The sequence below is a fragment of the Camelus ferus genome, chromosome 7 (genome assembly GCF_009834535.1).
Source record: "Camelus ferus isolate YT-003-E chromosome 7, BCGSAC_Cfer_1.0, whole genome shotgun sequence".
NCBI lineage: Eukaryota > Metazoa > Chordata > Mammalia > Artiodactyla > Camelidae > Camelus > Camelus ferus.
The window spans coordinates 65,554,858-65,571,471 of NC_045702.1; the positions used below are offsets into that span (position 1 = coordinate 65,554,858).

Genomic DNA, 16,614 nt, shown 5'->3' on the forward strand with positions numbered 1-16,614 from the left:
GAAGCTGACACAAACCTGAAAGTGGAAAAAGAGAAGTGATGCCCAGATTTCAGTTCCAGGAACGTTCATTCTCAGCTGAGAGCAAATCACTGGTCAGCACACCAATGATTTACAAGTAATCCAGAGATCTTGAATTAAATCATTTCCATTCCTATTCTGTTGGAGACCATAAAGGGAAAGGTATTTGTGTGTACAGGAATAAACATCCTAGAGCTGGAATGATATGGAAAATGTACAGCAAATGATAAACTTTGTCATCTTATCTGACTGCTCCTAATCAACTTAGTAAATGAGTCTATTTCATTTTTTAAAACCTCTACGTATCCTTATCTTTTTCTGCTCTGTGTATTTAGAGGTGTTTTATACAACAGAAAAAAACAGTGTGCCCATTTTATGGAACTGTCAATTAAGCAGTTTGGTCTGTCCTACCCTGACAAGTCATATACTTTAAAAGATGACACTAAAATTTGAATGACATACTTGTTTTCCTCCTGTTCTGACATTTATGTATAATTTGTATTCATGACAAACTATAAAGAAGTCCTATGATTCATTTTCTGAAAGTCTAGGGGAGGAGAATCTTGCTTAATCTTATTTGTATTCACTCTTTAATGCAAAGTACAGCCCTAAAAATCTTGATTTATTACATTATTTTATTATGTTTTGTGAGTTGATACCTTACCTGATAGTTAAATGACAAGGCTACATAATTTCTCTCCCAGATAGTTGGGATTAGAAAAAACAATCTCCGTTGGGTGGGAATCACAAATACTGTGTCTGTAGGAAAAATTTCAGTTGATTTCCTGGCTGAATTTCAGAAATTTTTTCTACACACTCTGAAAAATCTAGCACAAGTCCTGAAAAATACAATTAACATTTTTTTGTCTTCAGGTTTACCTACCAAAAAAAGTTACTGACAGTGCTAAGCAGATCAACTATGTAACAAAGAAGAATTCAAGGAGGCAAGTTCTCGAGATACTTAAACTCTCCTAAAGTCATAAATCAGTCATCCAGGAAGCATCACGGAATTAAAGTATCCAGGGAGCTGTACAGCAAATGGAAACATTAGTGTACTAACTTAAGGGCATTCTAGCCTTCTAACAAGCCTAAACACACCATCTTTTCTAAACTGGTTCCTAACATGTGCTTCACACTGAGCAGAGGACCTGGTACAGCTTCCCTGCTTAAAACTCTTTCTTCCCTGGAAATCTTGCCCAAGAAGTCTTCCCAGGCCTGGTCACCTATGCTTGTGGTGACATTTCTCTTACTGTGAGTTCCTACCACACCTAGGAACTCACCCTGCTCTTTTTTATCAGGTGCTTGCCTGGAACCTTTCTCAAATAACTCAATGATTTCTGTCTCATGCTAGACTGTCTCTGTCAAGGACAGAGAGAAATTTTGACATCTTTTGCATTCCTCACAGATCCTAGCAGAATCTCAGCCCAGCAGCCATCATTCAATAAATGCTTCTAAAATAATAAAGGAGTAAACAGAACAAAAGGACCCATTCATAACCCTGAAGCCTCAGTATTCTAGTAACCAAAAGGGGAAATAATTGCTTCTGTTCATGCTCAATGTACAATTGAAAAAGTCTGCTCTATAATACATTTTGATTTGTTTGACTTTCTGTGTATTTCATACTATCAACTTGGGTGGTGACAGACAATGACTTCCTTCTGATTTTATCACTTTGCTTTGCTGCTCCCCATTAGCATTTATATACTTAGGAGATTTCCTACTGAAAAAAGATGTACAGTTGGCCTTGGTGTTGATTTAAACAATGATCAACTATCAGTAATCCCATGTGGCTCAATGTAAGAACTCCTCTTTAAAGATTTTATCAGTGTCAGTCCTGTCACATCAACTGTGATATGTGTGTGTGTGTGTGTGTCCATGTGTGTCCCTCCCTGGGGGACAGGAGATTGGTGAGGAAATCTGAAAATTGGCAGAGAAAGAAATTCTGAGAGAGAAATGAAATAATCTACTCAAATACTACTTCGCCTGCTTATAAAATTAAAAAACAAAAACAAAAACAGATGAACTTCTGGTCTGAGTTTTGTGAGCTTTGTTGTTGTTTGTTGCTGCTTGCTTGTTTGTGTATGTTGTTTTGCTTCCCTGAAGGATTTCCATATTCCATCTTTTCCCTTAGAATACAAATCAAAACCTATTGGAGGAGAATTCATGAAAGAGAAGGTCTAGAGGTTCCAGAGCTCCAATGGGGAAGACTTGGGAGCTGTGGGAAGGAAAGGCACTGACTCACATGAAGCCAACCCAGAGCAGACATGCTCTAATGTTGGGCTATCTCTACTGATCTGACAGTTTAACGTTGCTTGGTGCTTATATGAGTGCTTTGGCTGTGAAATTGCCATTAATGGGTTGGGAAACCTGTTTAAGTAGCTATCAGTAGTAATAGGTTTTTTTAATTCACAGTATCTGTAATGTAAGCTCCTAAAGAAGAAACCTATTCAATGACGATTTGATAAAGATAATTTTTGCTTTGAGGATTTTTTTAAGTAAATAAAAATGTGTTCAATTTAGCTTTGTTTCCTAACAGACTCATTATGCTCTTTTTCTTCAAGTTATATTGTCATAAAATTACTGTTAATATATTTATGGATAACCAAAAATGCTATTTGCTCTCATGGGGTTTTTTAATCATTTAAGCCAACTGTATTATGATTACTTTAATGATCTTTAAATTCATTCTATGTCCTATTCCAAGAAGAGTATTTATTAGAATTGTGAAACTTCATTCTTTTATTGTGTCTGATTACTGTCTATGTAAAACTCAGTAACAGTAGACCAGGAAAACAGAGAAAAATAGAAACTTCTATTTAATAAAAGGGAAAATAATTTAGCAATTATCCTGTTAAAATGAAACAGAGAAAAGATGAATAAATTGATGATTTTTAAAGGAAAGAACATCTTCACCTGCAAATAAATACACAAATGTAAATCAAAATAATTTTAAGGTGCCATTATACAGTTACTAAACTAGCAAAGAGGAAGTAAAATTTTAAAACCAATATTGGAAAGGTTAAAGGAAATGAGAAAGGCTGGGGGCTCTGCAAATTGTTCACTCTTTCTGAAGAGCAATCAGGCATATGTGATAAGATCTATAAAATTAAGGGCAGAAACTGTATCTTTTTTATCTTTTAATAATCATCATCATGTGCCCAGAAAATAGCATGATTTCTGATATATCTCAGAAAATGAATAAATATTTGATGAAAGAATGAGTGAATGAAATGGTTCCTGCCCATTAACTTGTTAATTCCACTTTGGGGAATGTGGACAAAAGAATTAACCTAAAAGAAAAATTAAGACTTTTTTACAAACATTCATAGGAGTGAAAAATTGGAGAGATTATATATGCCCAACAAAAGGGGAGTATACAAGCTTGATTAAATGTTACCTGCAGCATGATTACAGAACATGATTAAGCAACAACAAACATTAACTCTGTACATGAGTTAATATTAGGTATCCTTGTGGGGACTGAGGGAGTGAAGTGGACAGAACAAAGAAGGGAGTCCAGGTGGGTTCTGTTTAGGTGTGAGATAAGAAATGTCAATTAATCCAATGAAAAAAATAATGAAACTGACCAAAATCATTCTAGGAAGTCCAGGACTGACAGTACAGAAATGCTGACATTTGAAACAGAAAACTCCTGATCTTTCAGAACAGGATGGAAGGAAGAAGTGGAGCATCTCCAGGCCTCACATTACCTGCCTATTATAAAGAGTTCTTTATCTTTGATTACCTACCCCTATAGACAAAGCAATTTTAAAGATATGGAAAGAAGATTTCCAACTGAAAACTAAAATCTTACTGCTTGGAAGCTATGACCCATAATCAACTCATGACTGAATATCTCTTTTAAAACAACTTGACTTTGAGTCTGTATTAAGCCAGGTCTTATGTGCTGCAAAGACGGCATTTACAGAGAAAACACAGTAAGGTTGCAAAGGCTCATCGCTAAATGTTAACAGTGACATATTTAAAGGGATACTGACTTTTTTTTCAATCAGTTGATATGTTGAGGTATAACAATGGAGTTGGAGGCCAATTTTCAATTGATTTAATGTTGTTATAGTTCCCAATATTTAAATAAATTTAGATAGAATTTTTTGACATAAATATAATACAAATGTTTCAGTCTAACAATAATAGGACACTAAATGTCATCAAAATAATTAGGCCTCTCATGGATACCCTGTATATTTTAGTTCAGTCATTCGAATAGCAAAAGAAAAGGAACAGATAGATTAAAATCATTTTGTATATGACATATTAGAATTAATAATAGCATAAACATTTCTTCACAATGTTTGACAAGTACTAGCCTGTCAATATTCCACAATAATGCACTAAATAATAATTTTTAAATCACTTCTAATGCCCAGACAACAATTCCTGAGTCCATTTAAAGAAGATACAATATTTTACTCTATTTCTTCAGTAAGTTCATGCAGGTAATGACGAATGTTACGTCTTTTGTTTATCTTTACTAATCTACAGCAAGTTATGAAATTAGTTTAGCCCAGCTTTAAGTACACAAATCAGAGGTTTAAGATAAAACATTAAGAAAAGCAAAAACATTCATGAAATTAGACTTCAGAGCCTTCAATATCCTGGATTTTCATTCATGTTAGGTTTGTTTCCTAGGGAGGGCAGTTTACTTGTTCCAATCTTTAGTAGATCCAGAAAGAAAGGGAAATTTCTGTTATTTTAGTATATGACTCCCATTTGATTAAAAAAAACAACGATTTACTCCAAAATTATCCCAAATTGCATGGTTTATAAAGACTGAGAATACATTCAAGAAGTCAAGGGTAGGAAGAGTCATCTTAGTTAGGCCTCAACTGCAGAGAACAGAAACCATTCCAGCACCTTTACTTCTAGGAATCGATTAAGTGCCGGGAATTAGGACCTTACATCATTGCTGGAAGGGGCTAAGGAGGAGTGACTCCCAAAACACTGCCACAGAATTGCCCTGCCAAAGAATCTTTACCACTGCTGCAACCAGGAAGCTATGCCCAGGATCACACTATAATTAGCCATAATCTGGGGAACAGAAGCCTGTTACTGCTTGGAAGCTATGACCCATAGTCAACTCATGACTGAATATCTCTTTTAAAACAACTGGACTTTGAGTCTGTATGAAGCCAGGAGTATTGCTCCGAGAGCCTACACCTCCTAATTGATCTGCACTAGCAAATGGGTATTACATTTCCAAATACCAGTCTCCTGCAGGTGCTCATAATTGCCAGAACTTAAACTACATGGGGACTTTCTGGCTGCAAGGGTGTCTGGGAAGTGAAGTGTTTAGCCTCCCAGCCTTTGTAGGACACGAAAAGCATGCTGCAGGGAGATGGAAACATGTTAAGAGAGACGATCACCGTATCTGCCACTGATACTAGTACTACTACTACAGATAATACTACGGTTCTTCTACCCTGCTAAAGCCCTATAACATTTGATGATTCTTGCTTCAGCATTTAACTATTTCTAGGAAAATGAAGATCATACCAGGACATGTTGCGAGAATATTCATCTCAAATTCAGTTGGACTTATTTTTAGAGATATGTATTTTTCAAATAAATTACAAAAAATAAGACTACAGCTAAGGATCTTGGGGTTTTGTTTTTTAATATGGTTAAGTGAAAAAGAACAGAATACAAAAGAGAATTACAGAGTGGTTACAGAAATGTTATGATGTTTGTATATGCAACAAAAAATAGCAAAAGTGAATGTAAGTGAAAAACACAGTATTTCTGAGCAGGAAAAGATCACCAAATCCAGTTCCTTACCTTATAGTTGAAAGTACAAAAAAGTGGTTGCACTGGAAACTCAGCCCCATCACGTATTAGCTTTGTGACCTTGATAAAATTATTTCGTATCTTTTAGCCTTAGACTCACTTCCTAATCAAATTTTTAAAGGAGAGAATATGGTAATACCATATGATAGGTTTGTTATGATGGTTAAATAAGACAATGATATATCGTATGCTTGCTATTTCTTCAATTATAGGATGCACATTTTATGATTTCTGAAATCTGGAATTTTTTACATTTTATTATTAAAAAACTTGAATGCAACCATGCAGAAGAATAATTGTCACTGCCAGGCACCTACCGTATCTGTTTACCCAACTGTCACTTCAACTGAGGTTGTTGGTTTTTGGGAGGAGGAGGCTGTATGATTGAATGTTTCACAGCATTGCATCTTTTATTGTTCCTTAAAATGCTTTCCAAAAATTACACTAGTATAAGGCTTTGGGGAAAAAGGTAATTGTATAAAAGTTAATTTAAAGCTAGGAGTTGTTGGTATGTCTGTCTAGTTTATAGAGGGTGAAAGGCTGTCACAAAGCATTGATCATTTATTTAGCAAAAGCATCCAGTTGACTTTCAAGTGATGTTTAATGTCCAAGAAGACAGTTTCATTTTAAAAAGTGAAACCATAATTAACTAAATACTCACACCAAGAAATCAGGTACTTTTTGATATGACTTAAATGTAATCCTAGAAGGGCTTTAAAAAGATCATAATCCCAAATACTGATGTCAGAGAGTCAGAGCTTACTGGAGTGCTGGGCATGAGTGCGACCAGACAAAATGATTTTTTTTAATTTAGTTTTTAGATTGTTGATTGTTTACATGGTCTAGATTCAAACTGTGGTTGTAATACATTAAAAGAAAAAAAATGAGGTCTATCATTTTAGAGTTTGTTTCCTTTTTTCTTCCTTTTTTTTATTCCAAAAGTTGTTCTTAAATCAATAGCAAACTGAGGCTACTTGAAGGTCATAGTATGGGAGGTGAGCAGCTGCTAGTGTTAAATCCACTTCAGTGTTCCTATATTCCCAAGACTTTAGATTCTTTTCTCTGTATTTTGCCAAGGGATTTTGAACATCAGCTTCACTGAGTATAGGCCACAAGGGTTTCAATCAATAACCAGCAAACAGGTTGAGCACTTCAAGCTGCTCAATATAGTACACTTTCTTCACAGAAATAAATTCAGCTCAATTTGTGTTTCTTCTTTTTCTCTCCAATATAGCCCTCAGAATTCACATCTATATATATTCTCAGGTCTCATATGCGTTTGCAAAGTATTTTAAGCAACTTTCTCTGTTGTCTTATAATCAAGTTGATCATCCAGGTAATAATTAGAAACCAAGACCCAAAGAAGCAGAACCACTTGACTCAGATCACACAATTAATGACAAACCCCAGTAAGGCAGATCTCACACAGGCTCTTATCGTCCAGGCCCAGTGACAGAGGTGGTCCTCTCAGCCACCCCTGAAAGAGAACGGGGCTCTGTCCCCTGACCTCCAGTCTCCATCAGATAACTGCTTCTTGTATTTCTCCAACTTTTATTTTTATCACTAAAATTTTCCTCTATCAAATCACTGCCAAAGCTACTTGTAGTGTCAATTTACATCTGATATATTTCCTAAAAAATACCTTGAGCCCTCTTTAAGTGTTAGAAACAGTGCTGGGCATAGGTGACAGAATGACCAATAGGAGAGATAAATCTCTACCCACAAAGAAGATACACATTACAATTTTTTTCTAGACTTCAAAACTCTTACAATTTTTTTCTAGACTTCAAAATCCTCTACATTCATTTTGTTGTTCATTAGTGGTGGTTTTAATTTTTTTAAGGAAAGAAACAAAAATTATGGTTTAGGCTTATGTATAATTTTCATTTTTCTACCCCTCTGTATTTATTTATTAGTCACTTATGGGTCAGAAAGAATCATAGTTTTGGCTTCCATTAAAAAGGACAATCAGTGAACAAGCACTTTGAAAACTCAAAAAAGGCAAATACAATTGGTTCTCTTTATTCATGGTAACTCTGTTCTACAAAGTCACTGCAAACACTGAAATACTGGATGCTTCTAGGAGAAATACAGGTTTAGACTCCTGCAAGCCCCTGATCACAGTATTTTCATCAGCCAGTCAATGCGTAACCTTGTTTTATGTGTGTTTCAGTTTTAAATATACATTGTTGACTCATTACTGTATAAATCACGACCAAAATACCAGAGTGAAGTTTACCCCACATATTTTCTCCATAAGGCACTTTGCAGCCTTCTTGTGCATAGAAACACTAGATAGCACTTTAGCGCTAAGCTTAGAGACCATTTTAAATTGCCAACAAAAAGTAGAAGAATGCAGTAAACATGGTACTAAAAAGACCAAGTAAAGAACGTGTGTTTACTGTATGAGAACTGAATCAAGAGGGCAGAGTGTTGGCCTTGTTTGACCTCAGCTGGGAATGTGTAGATGGATCAACTCAGATTTTTCTCACATATGTCCATGAATGACCTCAAAACTGCCACAAGTACTGATTTTACGGTTACAAAAAACTTCTAGTGAATAGGAGAATTTATATAAATGAAACCCATGAAAAATGTAGATTAGCTGTATCTGTCCTGGATAAAAGGTAAGTGGAACTTCACCCTAATTCTGCAGTTTCTCATGAAATCTATATATAGATAATACATTTAGGGTAATCAAGAATACTGAGATACTGAGTGATGGTGCATTAAAAGGACAAGAAAAAGATACACAATTGCTGAGATAATTTAAGCCCCATTCTCTTTTCTAATGGCCTAGCACACAGCAGCAGTCATAAATATTTGTTGAATGAATTAATGGAGTTGAGAACACAGTTTCCTTTGCCTACAGTACATGAAGCTAGTTACAAGGCTGGTGGACTTGGAATGTACAACGAAATCTCATTATCTGGGCCTCCCCCAAATTTGCAATTCACAACATCAGGAAAAAACACCTGGGTGAATTTTAAACTTAGACGTTTCTTTAGAAAGGAATTCACAAAATATCTTTAGCTGTAAAGGAAAAACCTTCAAAAAAGACCTCAGAACTCAGATGATAAGCTTGCAGAAAATATGTTAGATATACCTGTTTAAGTATAAAATGCTTATTCAATTAACTCTGATTTTGTTTTCAAAGGGACAACTTTTTAAAATCTTCATTAGTCTAGTTCCCTTTTCTGTGTGAACCTTGGAAAAAATAAGATGCCATTAAAAAAATTATGATGAAAACATTCTGCTAACTTAGATTCATTTACTAACTCCTGACCTAGAAAATGAATCATATTCTATATGATCTCTATACGCTGACATTTGATGAGTCTGTGATTTGTCCACGTCAGTGAGAGCATATTCACCCTGACCGTGCATATCTACCTAAGTCTTCATCCTCTACACAGAGACTGCCTCCTCTTTGTCTTTAGCCTGTGTGTGGAGATACATATAGAAGTATTTTCTCCTCCTCCTTTTCTTTCTCTTGTTACTCTTCCTCCTTTCCAGATTTGAGATTAGTTCTAAAAATGTATATCCATTTCCAAAATCCTAGCCACATTTCTAGTTTAAAAAGAAGAATTACAAGTCTCAAATTTGGTACCATCTGTAGTCTATGGGATTAATTCATATTAAGAAAAAACATTTTCTTTTATTGGACACATATACGTCATCAAAACAATCCAGAAAAGTAAGTGGTGATCATATTCCCACTCTATAGGTTACAAAAATGCAACTGGCTTAGAAAAGCTAAGAAACTTGCTTGAGGCCTCACAGTTAGGAAGGAGAAGAACTGACAAAGGTGGCAAAGCCATTAATTTAACTGTTATGCTCTTCTGCCTCCGGACAGACATACAACATGGGCATTAAAGGGATGCCTGATCCCAGTGCTTCATTAACATTCCTCCACCTACAGGGAATGTCGTGATTTTATCTCCTCTTAACGTATTCCTTACAAGGTTGTTTAAGTCCTTTAAAATATTAAATATTTAATTAGTCCTATGATAGCTTCTCCCTGAGGCAAATAGTTAGCCTCTATAATTGTTCTGTTGGTTAAAAAGAAGAGCAAAAGGAAGCTTGAGCATAAATTAACAATAATAAAACAGATCACTACATTTCATGCCTGGAGATTAACGTGGATAACTTGCTTCGAGTAAAACTGTAAGGTGACTATTAAGATCAGTCTTTACAGATGACCTTAGTCATTACACATTAACTGGGTCTCCACATACCCAAAATGACCAGTGATTCCGTTAAACATAAGGTTAGCATTCTCATCCATTATTTCTCAAAGTGTCCACCAAAGACTCTTGCATCAGAATCCCCTGGAGGTTTTCCGTAAAATGGAGATTTGGGTACTCACATTAATTATCTTTCTGCACTTTTAGAAAGCATTTACAAGTGTAAAACATCAACCAGTTTCTTAGGGCTGTGTCTTTATTCATAAAACAAATGTATAAAACATTATTTCTCCTTAAATAATAGTTAACAGGGTTTTATTCCCTTACCAGTCTGGGAAACACCTTGAGACTTGAGACCATGCTTTATTTAATAGTTATTCCACTGCTTAGCAAAGAAACCGGAACAAAACTAGGCCTCAAAATGGTTTAATGTTGAACAACCTTAAACATGGTTGACTCGATTTTTCATTTAAAAAAAAATCTGCTTTCAGCTAAATATATATATATATATGTGTGTGTGTGTGTGTATATATATATATATATACACACACACACACACACACACATACATATTCACACACATACATGTAGCCATCGTCTTTAATAATCACCCATAACAATTCTGGAAAAGATACTTGAGATTTGCTTCTTTTGTTACAGGGTTTCCAACTAATCTATCTGCTTGCAAAAAAAAAAAAAAGGTCTCCTCCATTATCTAATCAGAAGAGGTTTACAACAGTGAGAGTTCCCACAAAGAAGAGAAAAATGCCTTTCACAATGGGATGTCAACATTCCTGTCAACATGCCTGGTATTCTAATCTTCTAAGCCTCCTCGAACCAACAGCAGAACATTTTATTACTTTACACACTCATCTGAAAATCCAGACTTGATTGCCAAAAAGCCCACTTCAGAAATACCTAATGCAAGAGGGAGGCTCGGTCCAAAGGACATATTAAATCACACAATTACATAAGGCTCTTAAGCTCTTGATACTGTACTCGGTTGTTTAACAATCGATAAACAATATACTACCATCATACTATTTTGATTCCCTCCCCAGCATCACTTCACAAAATCTGAATTTCATTTTTTGAAGACTGACATGAGAAAAGTATGTTTTTTAAATGCTTTTCATTTTCTTTTGCAAAAATTTGATATTATATATTATGCTATCTTATGAACTTTTATAAAAAGAGACACCTAATATATTCCTCTTAGTATTCAGTAGCAGGAAGATATGTTTCTCTCCAAAGGAACATGAATGAATCTATTTATCCTACTCTGAGAATTCAGCAGCCTCTTATACTTCCCTGTTTGACTTCACCACCCAAAAGAGGAGAATTACATTCAGTTTTCAACTGTAGCAACTAATGCATTTTATACACATGATATAAGTATGTTTCAGCTTCTTAAACTAGTTTCTATAATTTTTCCTTTTAGCTTGCCTATTTTAAATAGGTCTTATCACTGCAAGTTACTTTTAATGTTTTGAATCAGTAGACAAGGAAAAAGGCAAATTTTTTTCAAGAAATAAACAAGCAAAGGTAAGTCTGGCGAGGAATGTGACAAGAAGATTACCCAGATACATGGAAAGATCAAACAGCAAGGACAGAATCAATTTTTCTTATTTTATAGCCAGAAGGCCATTTTAACTAACAATAATACCACCAAGACAGATCACTAAGAAATGTCACAGAAGCCAGCACGACACATGACCCTTGTTAGACTAGCTCAAAGCCAGATGCAGAAACAAAACAGCTGAGGAATAATGACAAATGATCTAATCTGTAATTAGGTAAAAATCATAAAGTCCCAAAGATGAAAAGCATCTTAAACAGATTTTTTTCCAGTTTAAGTTATACTTAACTACCTGAAAGTATTTTTTAAGAATAGTACACTCCCTTTCCAAGTTTTAATCTGGATACAAGTCATCTGATTATCTTGAAATGCAGATACAGATCCCATGGTACTGTCAGAGCTGGCACATAGCTGGATATGAGCAGAGAGAGGAAGGCACGAGCCAAATGGCAGGAAACCAAACACCTTGTGAATCAGGGGTGGGGGTCCTTGGATAGACAGAGAAAAGTAGCAACCACCAAACTGATGAGAAATCACACATTTTGGAGTGTCAAGTATCCTGCAGGCAGGAAAAGAAAGGTAGGAAAAGGCAGGAATCTCCGGCATCCAAATGTAATCTTTTGCTTATTATAATAAAATTAGCCTTGTGTATTAGGACGGCCCATCATGCACCGGCACTTCTGATCCAGACTAAATAAGGACAAAAATCCCTCCTCCCCTCAGGAAGATGGAGCTAGGGTGGAAATCAGGGCATATGACCTCAAATCCCTCCCTCTCCAATGAATATTCCACCCATTCATTTTTACACCCTACGTAACCAATTTGCCAAAGAAACTCAGCACAGCTGTTCACCTGAGTCTGCCTGCTTGCCCCTTGAGAGTGTCCCATCCATTAATAAATCCTCATTTTACTTTGTTGACTTCCATGTCTTGTCTCTGAATTCTTTCTGGGACAAGATAAGAACTTAATCACTGGCAACAGTACTAGAACCCAGGATTCTGCAATTTAATACAGTCCCAGGAGACACTGAGGCAGCTGGTCTAAGGACCACACTGAAAAGTGCTGCCTTGAAAGCTGGACATGACTGAATCCATCCCAGCTTTACCACTTCAAAGCTGTGATATTGGTGAAGTCCTTTAACATCTCAGACCTTCAGTTACCTTATCAGCTGTGTAGGGATAACAATATCCACCGTGAATAGCCCTCAGGAGGATTTAAAAACATATCTGCATGGTCAAATTAGGCCCTTTATATATATTCTTTCAGTGAGAAGACCGTCTTCATTATGACAGGACATCACCTTAGAATTTGGGATGTTATACTTTGTAATTAAGTATAAATATATGCAAGATGAAAACCCAGATTCTATAAAATAAATTTTACACGTTAAAGGTAGATGTGTGTGTATGTGTATGTGTATAGAAGTGAAGTTACATTTGAAAAAGTTTAAAGTTTCACTCCCCCATACTGATTATTACATAACCAAAACCTAGGATACTATGCAAATTTTTATCTAGTAACCAAGAATCTCTAAGTAAAGTAAAATGATCACGGCCTGGAAGTAACTGAGAAAGAAGAGATTCCTATCTGAGAGAAAAGACAGACGGCAAAAGCAAGAAATTCAACGGTATTCTCAAACCCACGGTTAATTTACATGACTCTTAAAGCCAAGTTCTAATCTTTTCGTTCTTTAAAAAAAATAAAGTAGTGATTAAACCAGCACAAAATGGGTTTTGTCAACTTCACTCTTTGTGGAGCCAAGCAAGACGTAAATCACCAAATAAACAGATTTTCTAAGATTACACAGAACAATATTAACAACCTAGGCAATTAATTAAGAAACGTGTTAGTATTGACAAGAAAATTGTTACCAAGAAAGCTTTCTAACAGCCCTACATGACAAAATTTTTGCTGGCTTTTCAGCTGATTTTTGACATCAGGTTATATTAAAGGTCCAGGAATAACATTTTTTCTGCTTTGAAAAATCAAACCATGGCCTGAAATAGACAGAAACCTTGGAGAATTTCATTCTACTGAGCAGAAATGGTGATATTTTTCTACACCTAAACCATGATGAAATCTCTAAAACTGCACAGCCAGGAGCACAAGCCTCAGGAGACTAATAATACTTTAACATTTCCTGTTCACATGTGAATGTTAATCCCACTCTCTGAAGAGAACCACCAAAATGGGATTCATGAAGATTAAAGCCATATTACTATAGAAATGGGAAACGTATAAGGATGCTTCCTATAAAATGAAAATATTGCCCAAGAATGGGTCTCCAATGAGTTCTCTTTACATCTATTCTTTTGCAAAGTTAAATCACACTGGTGAAGCACTTTTATAAAGGCCATATAAAATTCTTAAGTAGCTGGGACCAGCTGCTCTGCTGCCAAGGTAATCCCTCAGGCCGCTGTCAGTGTGTGTACCCCCGATGAATGCCCACTCGTGGAATAAGAATACAGCCCTGGTAAATGGAGGCGGACCGGAGACATTTCAGAATTTCAGCGTCTGGGAAAGGAGAAGAGGCTCCTGCAAAACACAGCTTCTGATTGGGGTTGTCTTGTCCTTGGATCAAAAGTCTTACCTGGTTAAGTCCCTTGAAGACTGTGATTTTCAATGGCTTTTTTCATGACTACAAAAATAAAAAAAAAGTTACATAAAAATCAGAAAGTGATACAGCTGCATTTTTTGGCTGTTTTTTAATAGGCAATATTTTTTAAAGGTTGCTGATAAACTACAATATTCAGATTAATGACTAATGACTGGGACTGCTTGGTCTAAGGAAATGAAAAGGAGAGATGTGAGGATGGAGTAAAGTATGAGGGGAAAAAAATGAGGAATAATAGTAGGAGCCAAAAGTTACATGGTCCTTGTGTATCTTATCTCATATGATCCTCCTATGAGTGAGTAAATTCTACATGACCCCAATTTTACAAAGGAGGATACTGGGGTATAGGTGATTAAAGAGCTTCCATGAAGCTCCACGATGCAATCTGATTCCAGGCTGCTTGGCTCTTAAACACTACACTTTACTGCTTCTTGTTTGCTGGAGTATTGCTGGGTGCTGGTCACATACCAGTGCTCAATAAATATATGTGAAATGAATGAGAGATTTCAACATCCCTGAAGCCATCATGTCCTTGACATAACATCTTGAAGGGTAATAACTGTTTTATTCATCTTGTCCTAATCCCCAACACCTAGCACAATGCCAGTTACATACAGTAGATGTGCACAAGTTGTGTGATGAATGAATGAATACAGATTCAAATAGCTATAGGTAATAGGAACCATAAATAGACAGACTCCCATGGTAAAATGGAGAAGAGTGGGTATAGCTCTGTATCTTCTCATAGTTCCATGATGCAATCTAGAGCAATGAACACAATGATCGATTTTATTATACACTTTCCCCTACCAAACTGCTAGTAGGACACATAATACAAATTCTGAGTTCACCTTTGCAAAAGAAAACCCCATTTTCATGATGAATATAATGATGGATTCCTAAAGAAGCTCCACTTTTAAAAACAGGATATGATCATTTCCATCAAGCAAAGACAACTAAGGAAATATCCAAATCAAAGCTGAGTAACAAATTAGGGACACAAGCAGTGTCTCTGACCCCTGTCCTGTGAAGTAGTCTTGGTAGCAGTGGAAAGTACGTATATTCCTCTGGGACACAGCTAGAATTAATCTGCTTCAGCACAAAATTTCATTGAGGTCTCCTATTTTATCTTAAAAATTCATTTTTTAATATTCTGAGGTATGTTCATTTTTTTAACCACAAAAATAATGTTTTCATCACTTATCACTATGTAAAATGCAAAGGCCACCATCTTTATCTTTAGCATCCAATACCCTGTGGAATATGTCAGCCCATTTGAGAAACCAGGGACATTTGGTAAAGACTCTCCTTTAGAAGCCCAAACATTTAGAAGCAAATTACTAATACATTAAGTGAAATATAAATACAGACCCCCAAATGAGCATAATGACATGGAGACAATTTTGTGTAAGATATGGCATTTGTGCACCTGTCAAACATCTTCTTAATAAACATCCTGAACAGCCACAAACATATAAAGGTGAACAAATACTAAAGCTAGTTTTGATAGATATCGTTCATGCTCAGGAGAATTTCTGCTTCTCTTAGACAACATGGGAGGATTAAAATTCCCCAAGTCCCTAAATCTGGCATGGCCAAGTAATTTGCTGGGTCAATAAAATATTACTGGAATCTACCTGTGTCCATTCCAGGTAAAAGCACTTAAGAGTTAATATACAATTTCCCATGTGCTCTCTTCCCTGCCACTTGCCTAATAAGGCTATACATTCCACAGAGTGCAGCTTCAAGCTGGTGGCACCGTCTTCAGCCTGGAATGCTGAGTTGTCAGAGACAACCGTCTGGCAAAGTCACTCAGAAACATGGTGGACTCCAAAGAAAAAGTAAGCCTTTTGGGGTTAAGTCACTGAGATGTTATTATTGCAGCACAACATAGCCTGTCCTAGCTGTTAGGGTACCAGATGTTAAAGTTAAACTCAAGTTCAAACAGACCAAGCTCCATAAACACTACAGAGCCCTACCTTACTTCTGTTTTATTAGTCCAGAGCTATAAAAACAACAATTTGTAAGCAAATGGTTATTTGTATGCTCTGTCCAACAGCTTTAGCTAAATTGGCTCATAAACTGCTTTTTTAAGAACAATTCTGTCAAACTGGGCATTTAGAAGTGTGTGAACAAGCAGTCAGCTGACACTTTTCTTTTAAAAACCACTTCAATTGGATGTAAAGGGGAAAACCTGTAGCACACTACAAAGTTGTCAACTGGCACAGATGATATAAGTGAATATACTATATTCAATACTCATTCCTACTTAACTACTGGCAAATTCATATCACAAAGCAAATACAAACCACCAAAAAAAAAACACAGTAAATTTAATTTAACAGCTTTTCAGAATTTAACAATTTTGAAAGTTACATGAACTTATTACTCTTTTTCCAAGGCTCCGTCCA

The 16,614-nt window shown here is 35.9% G+C and overlaps 1 protein-coding gene across 5 annotated transcripts in view; it reads right to left on the reverse strand.

The window, feature by feature from the left end:
• Positions 1-16,614, reverse strand: part of ZNF804B (zinc finger protein 804B) — an 871,803-nt gene that overhangs the window by 759,889 nt on the left and 95,300 nt on the right. For all 5 annotated transcript variants that reach the window (XM_032484045.1, XM_032484046.1, XM_032484044.1 and 2 more), the window contains exon 2: positions 14,180-14,227. The gene's annotated coding sequence lies outside the window, so the exon portion shown is untranslated. The remainder of the gene's footprint in view (positions 1-14,179; positions 14,228-16,614) is intronic.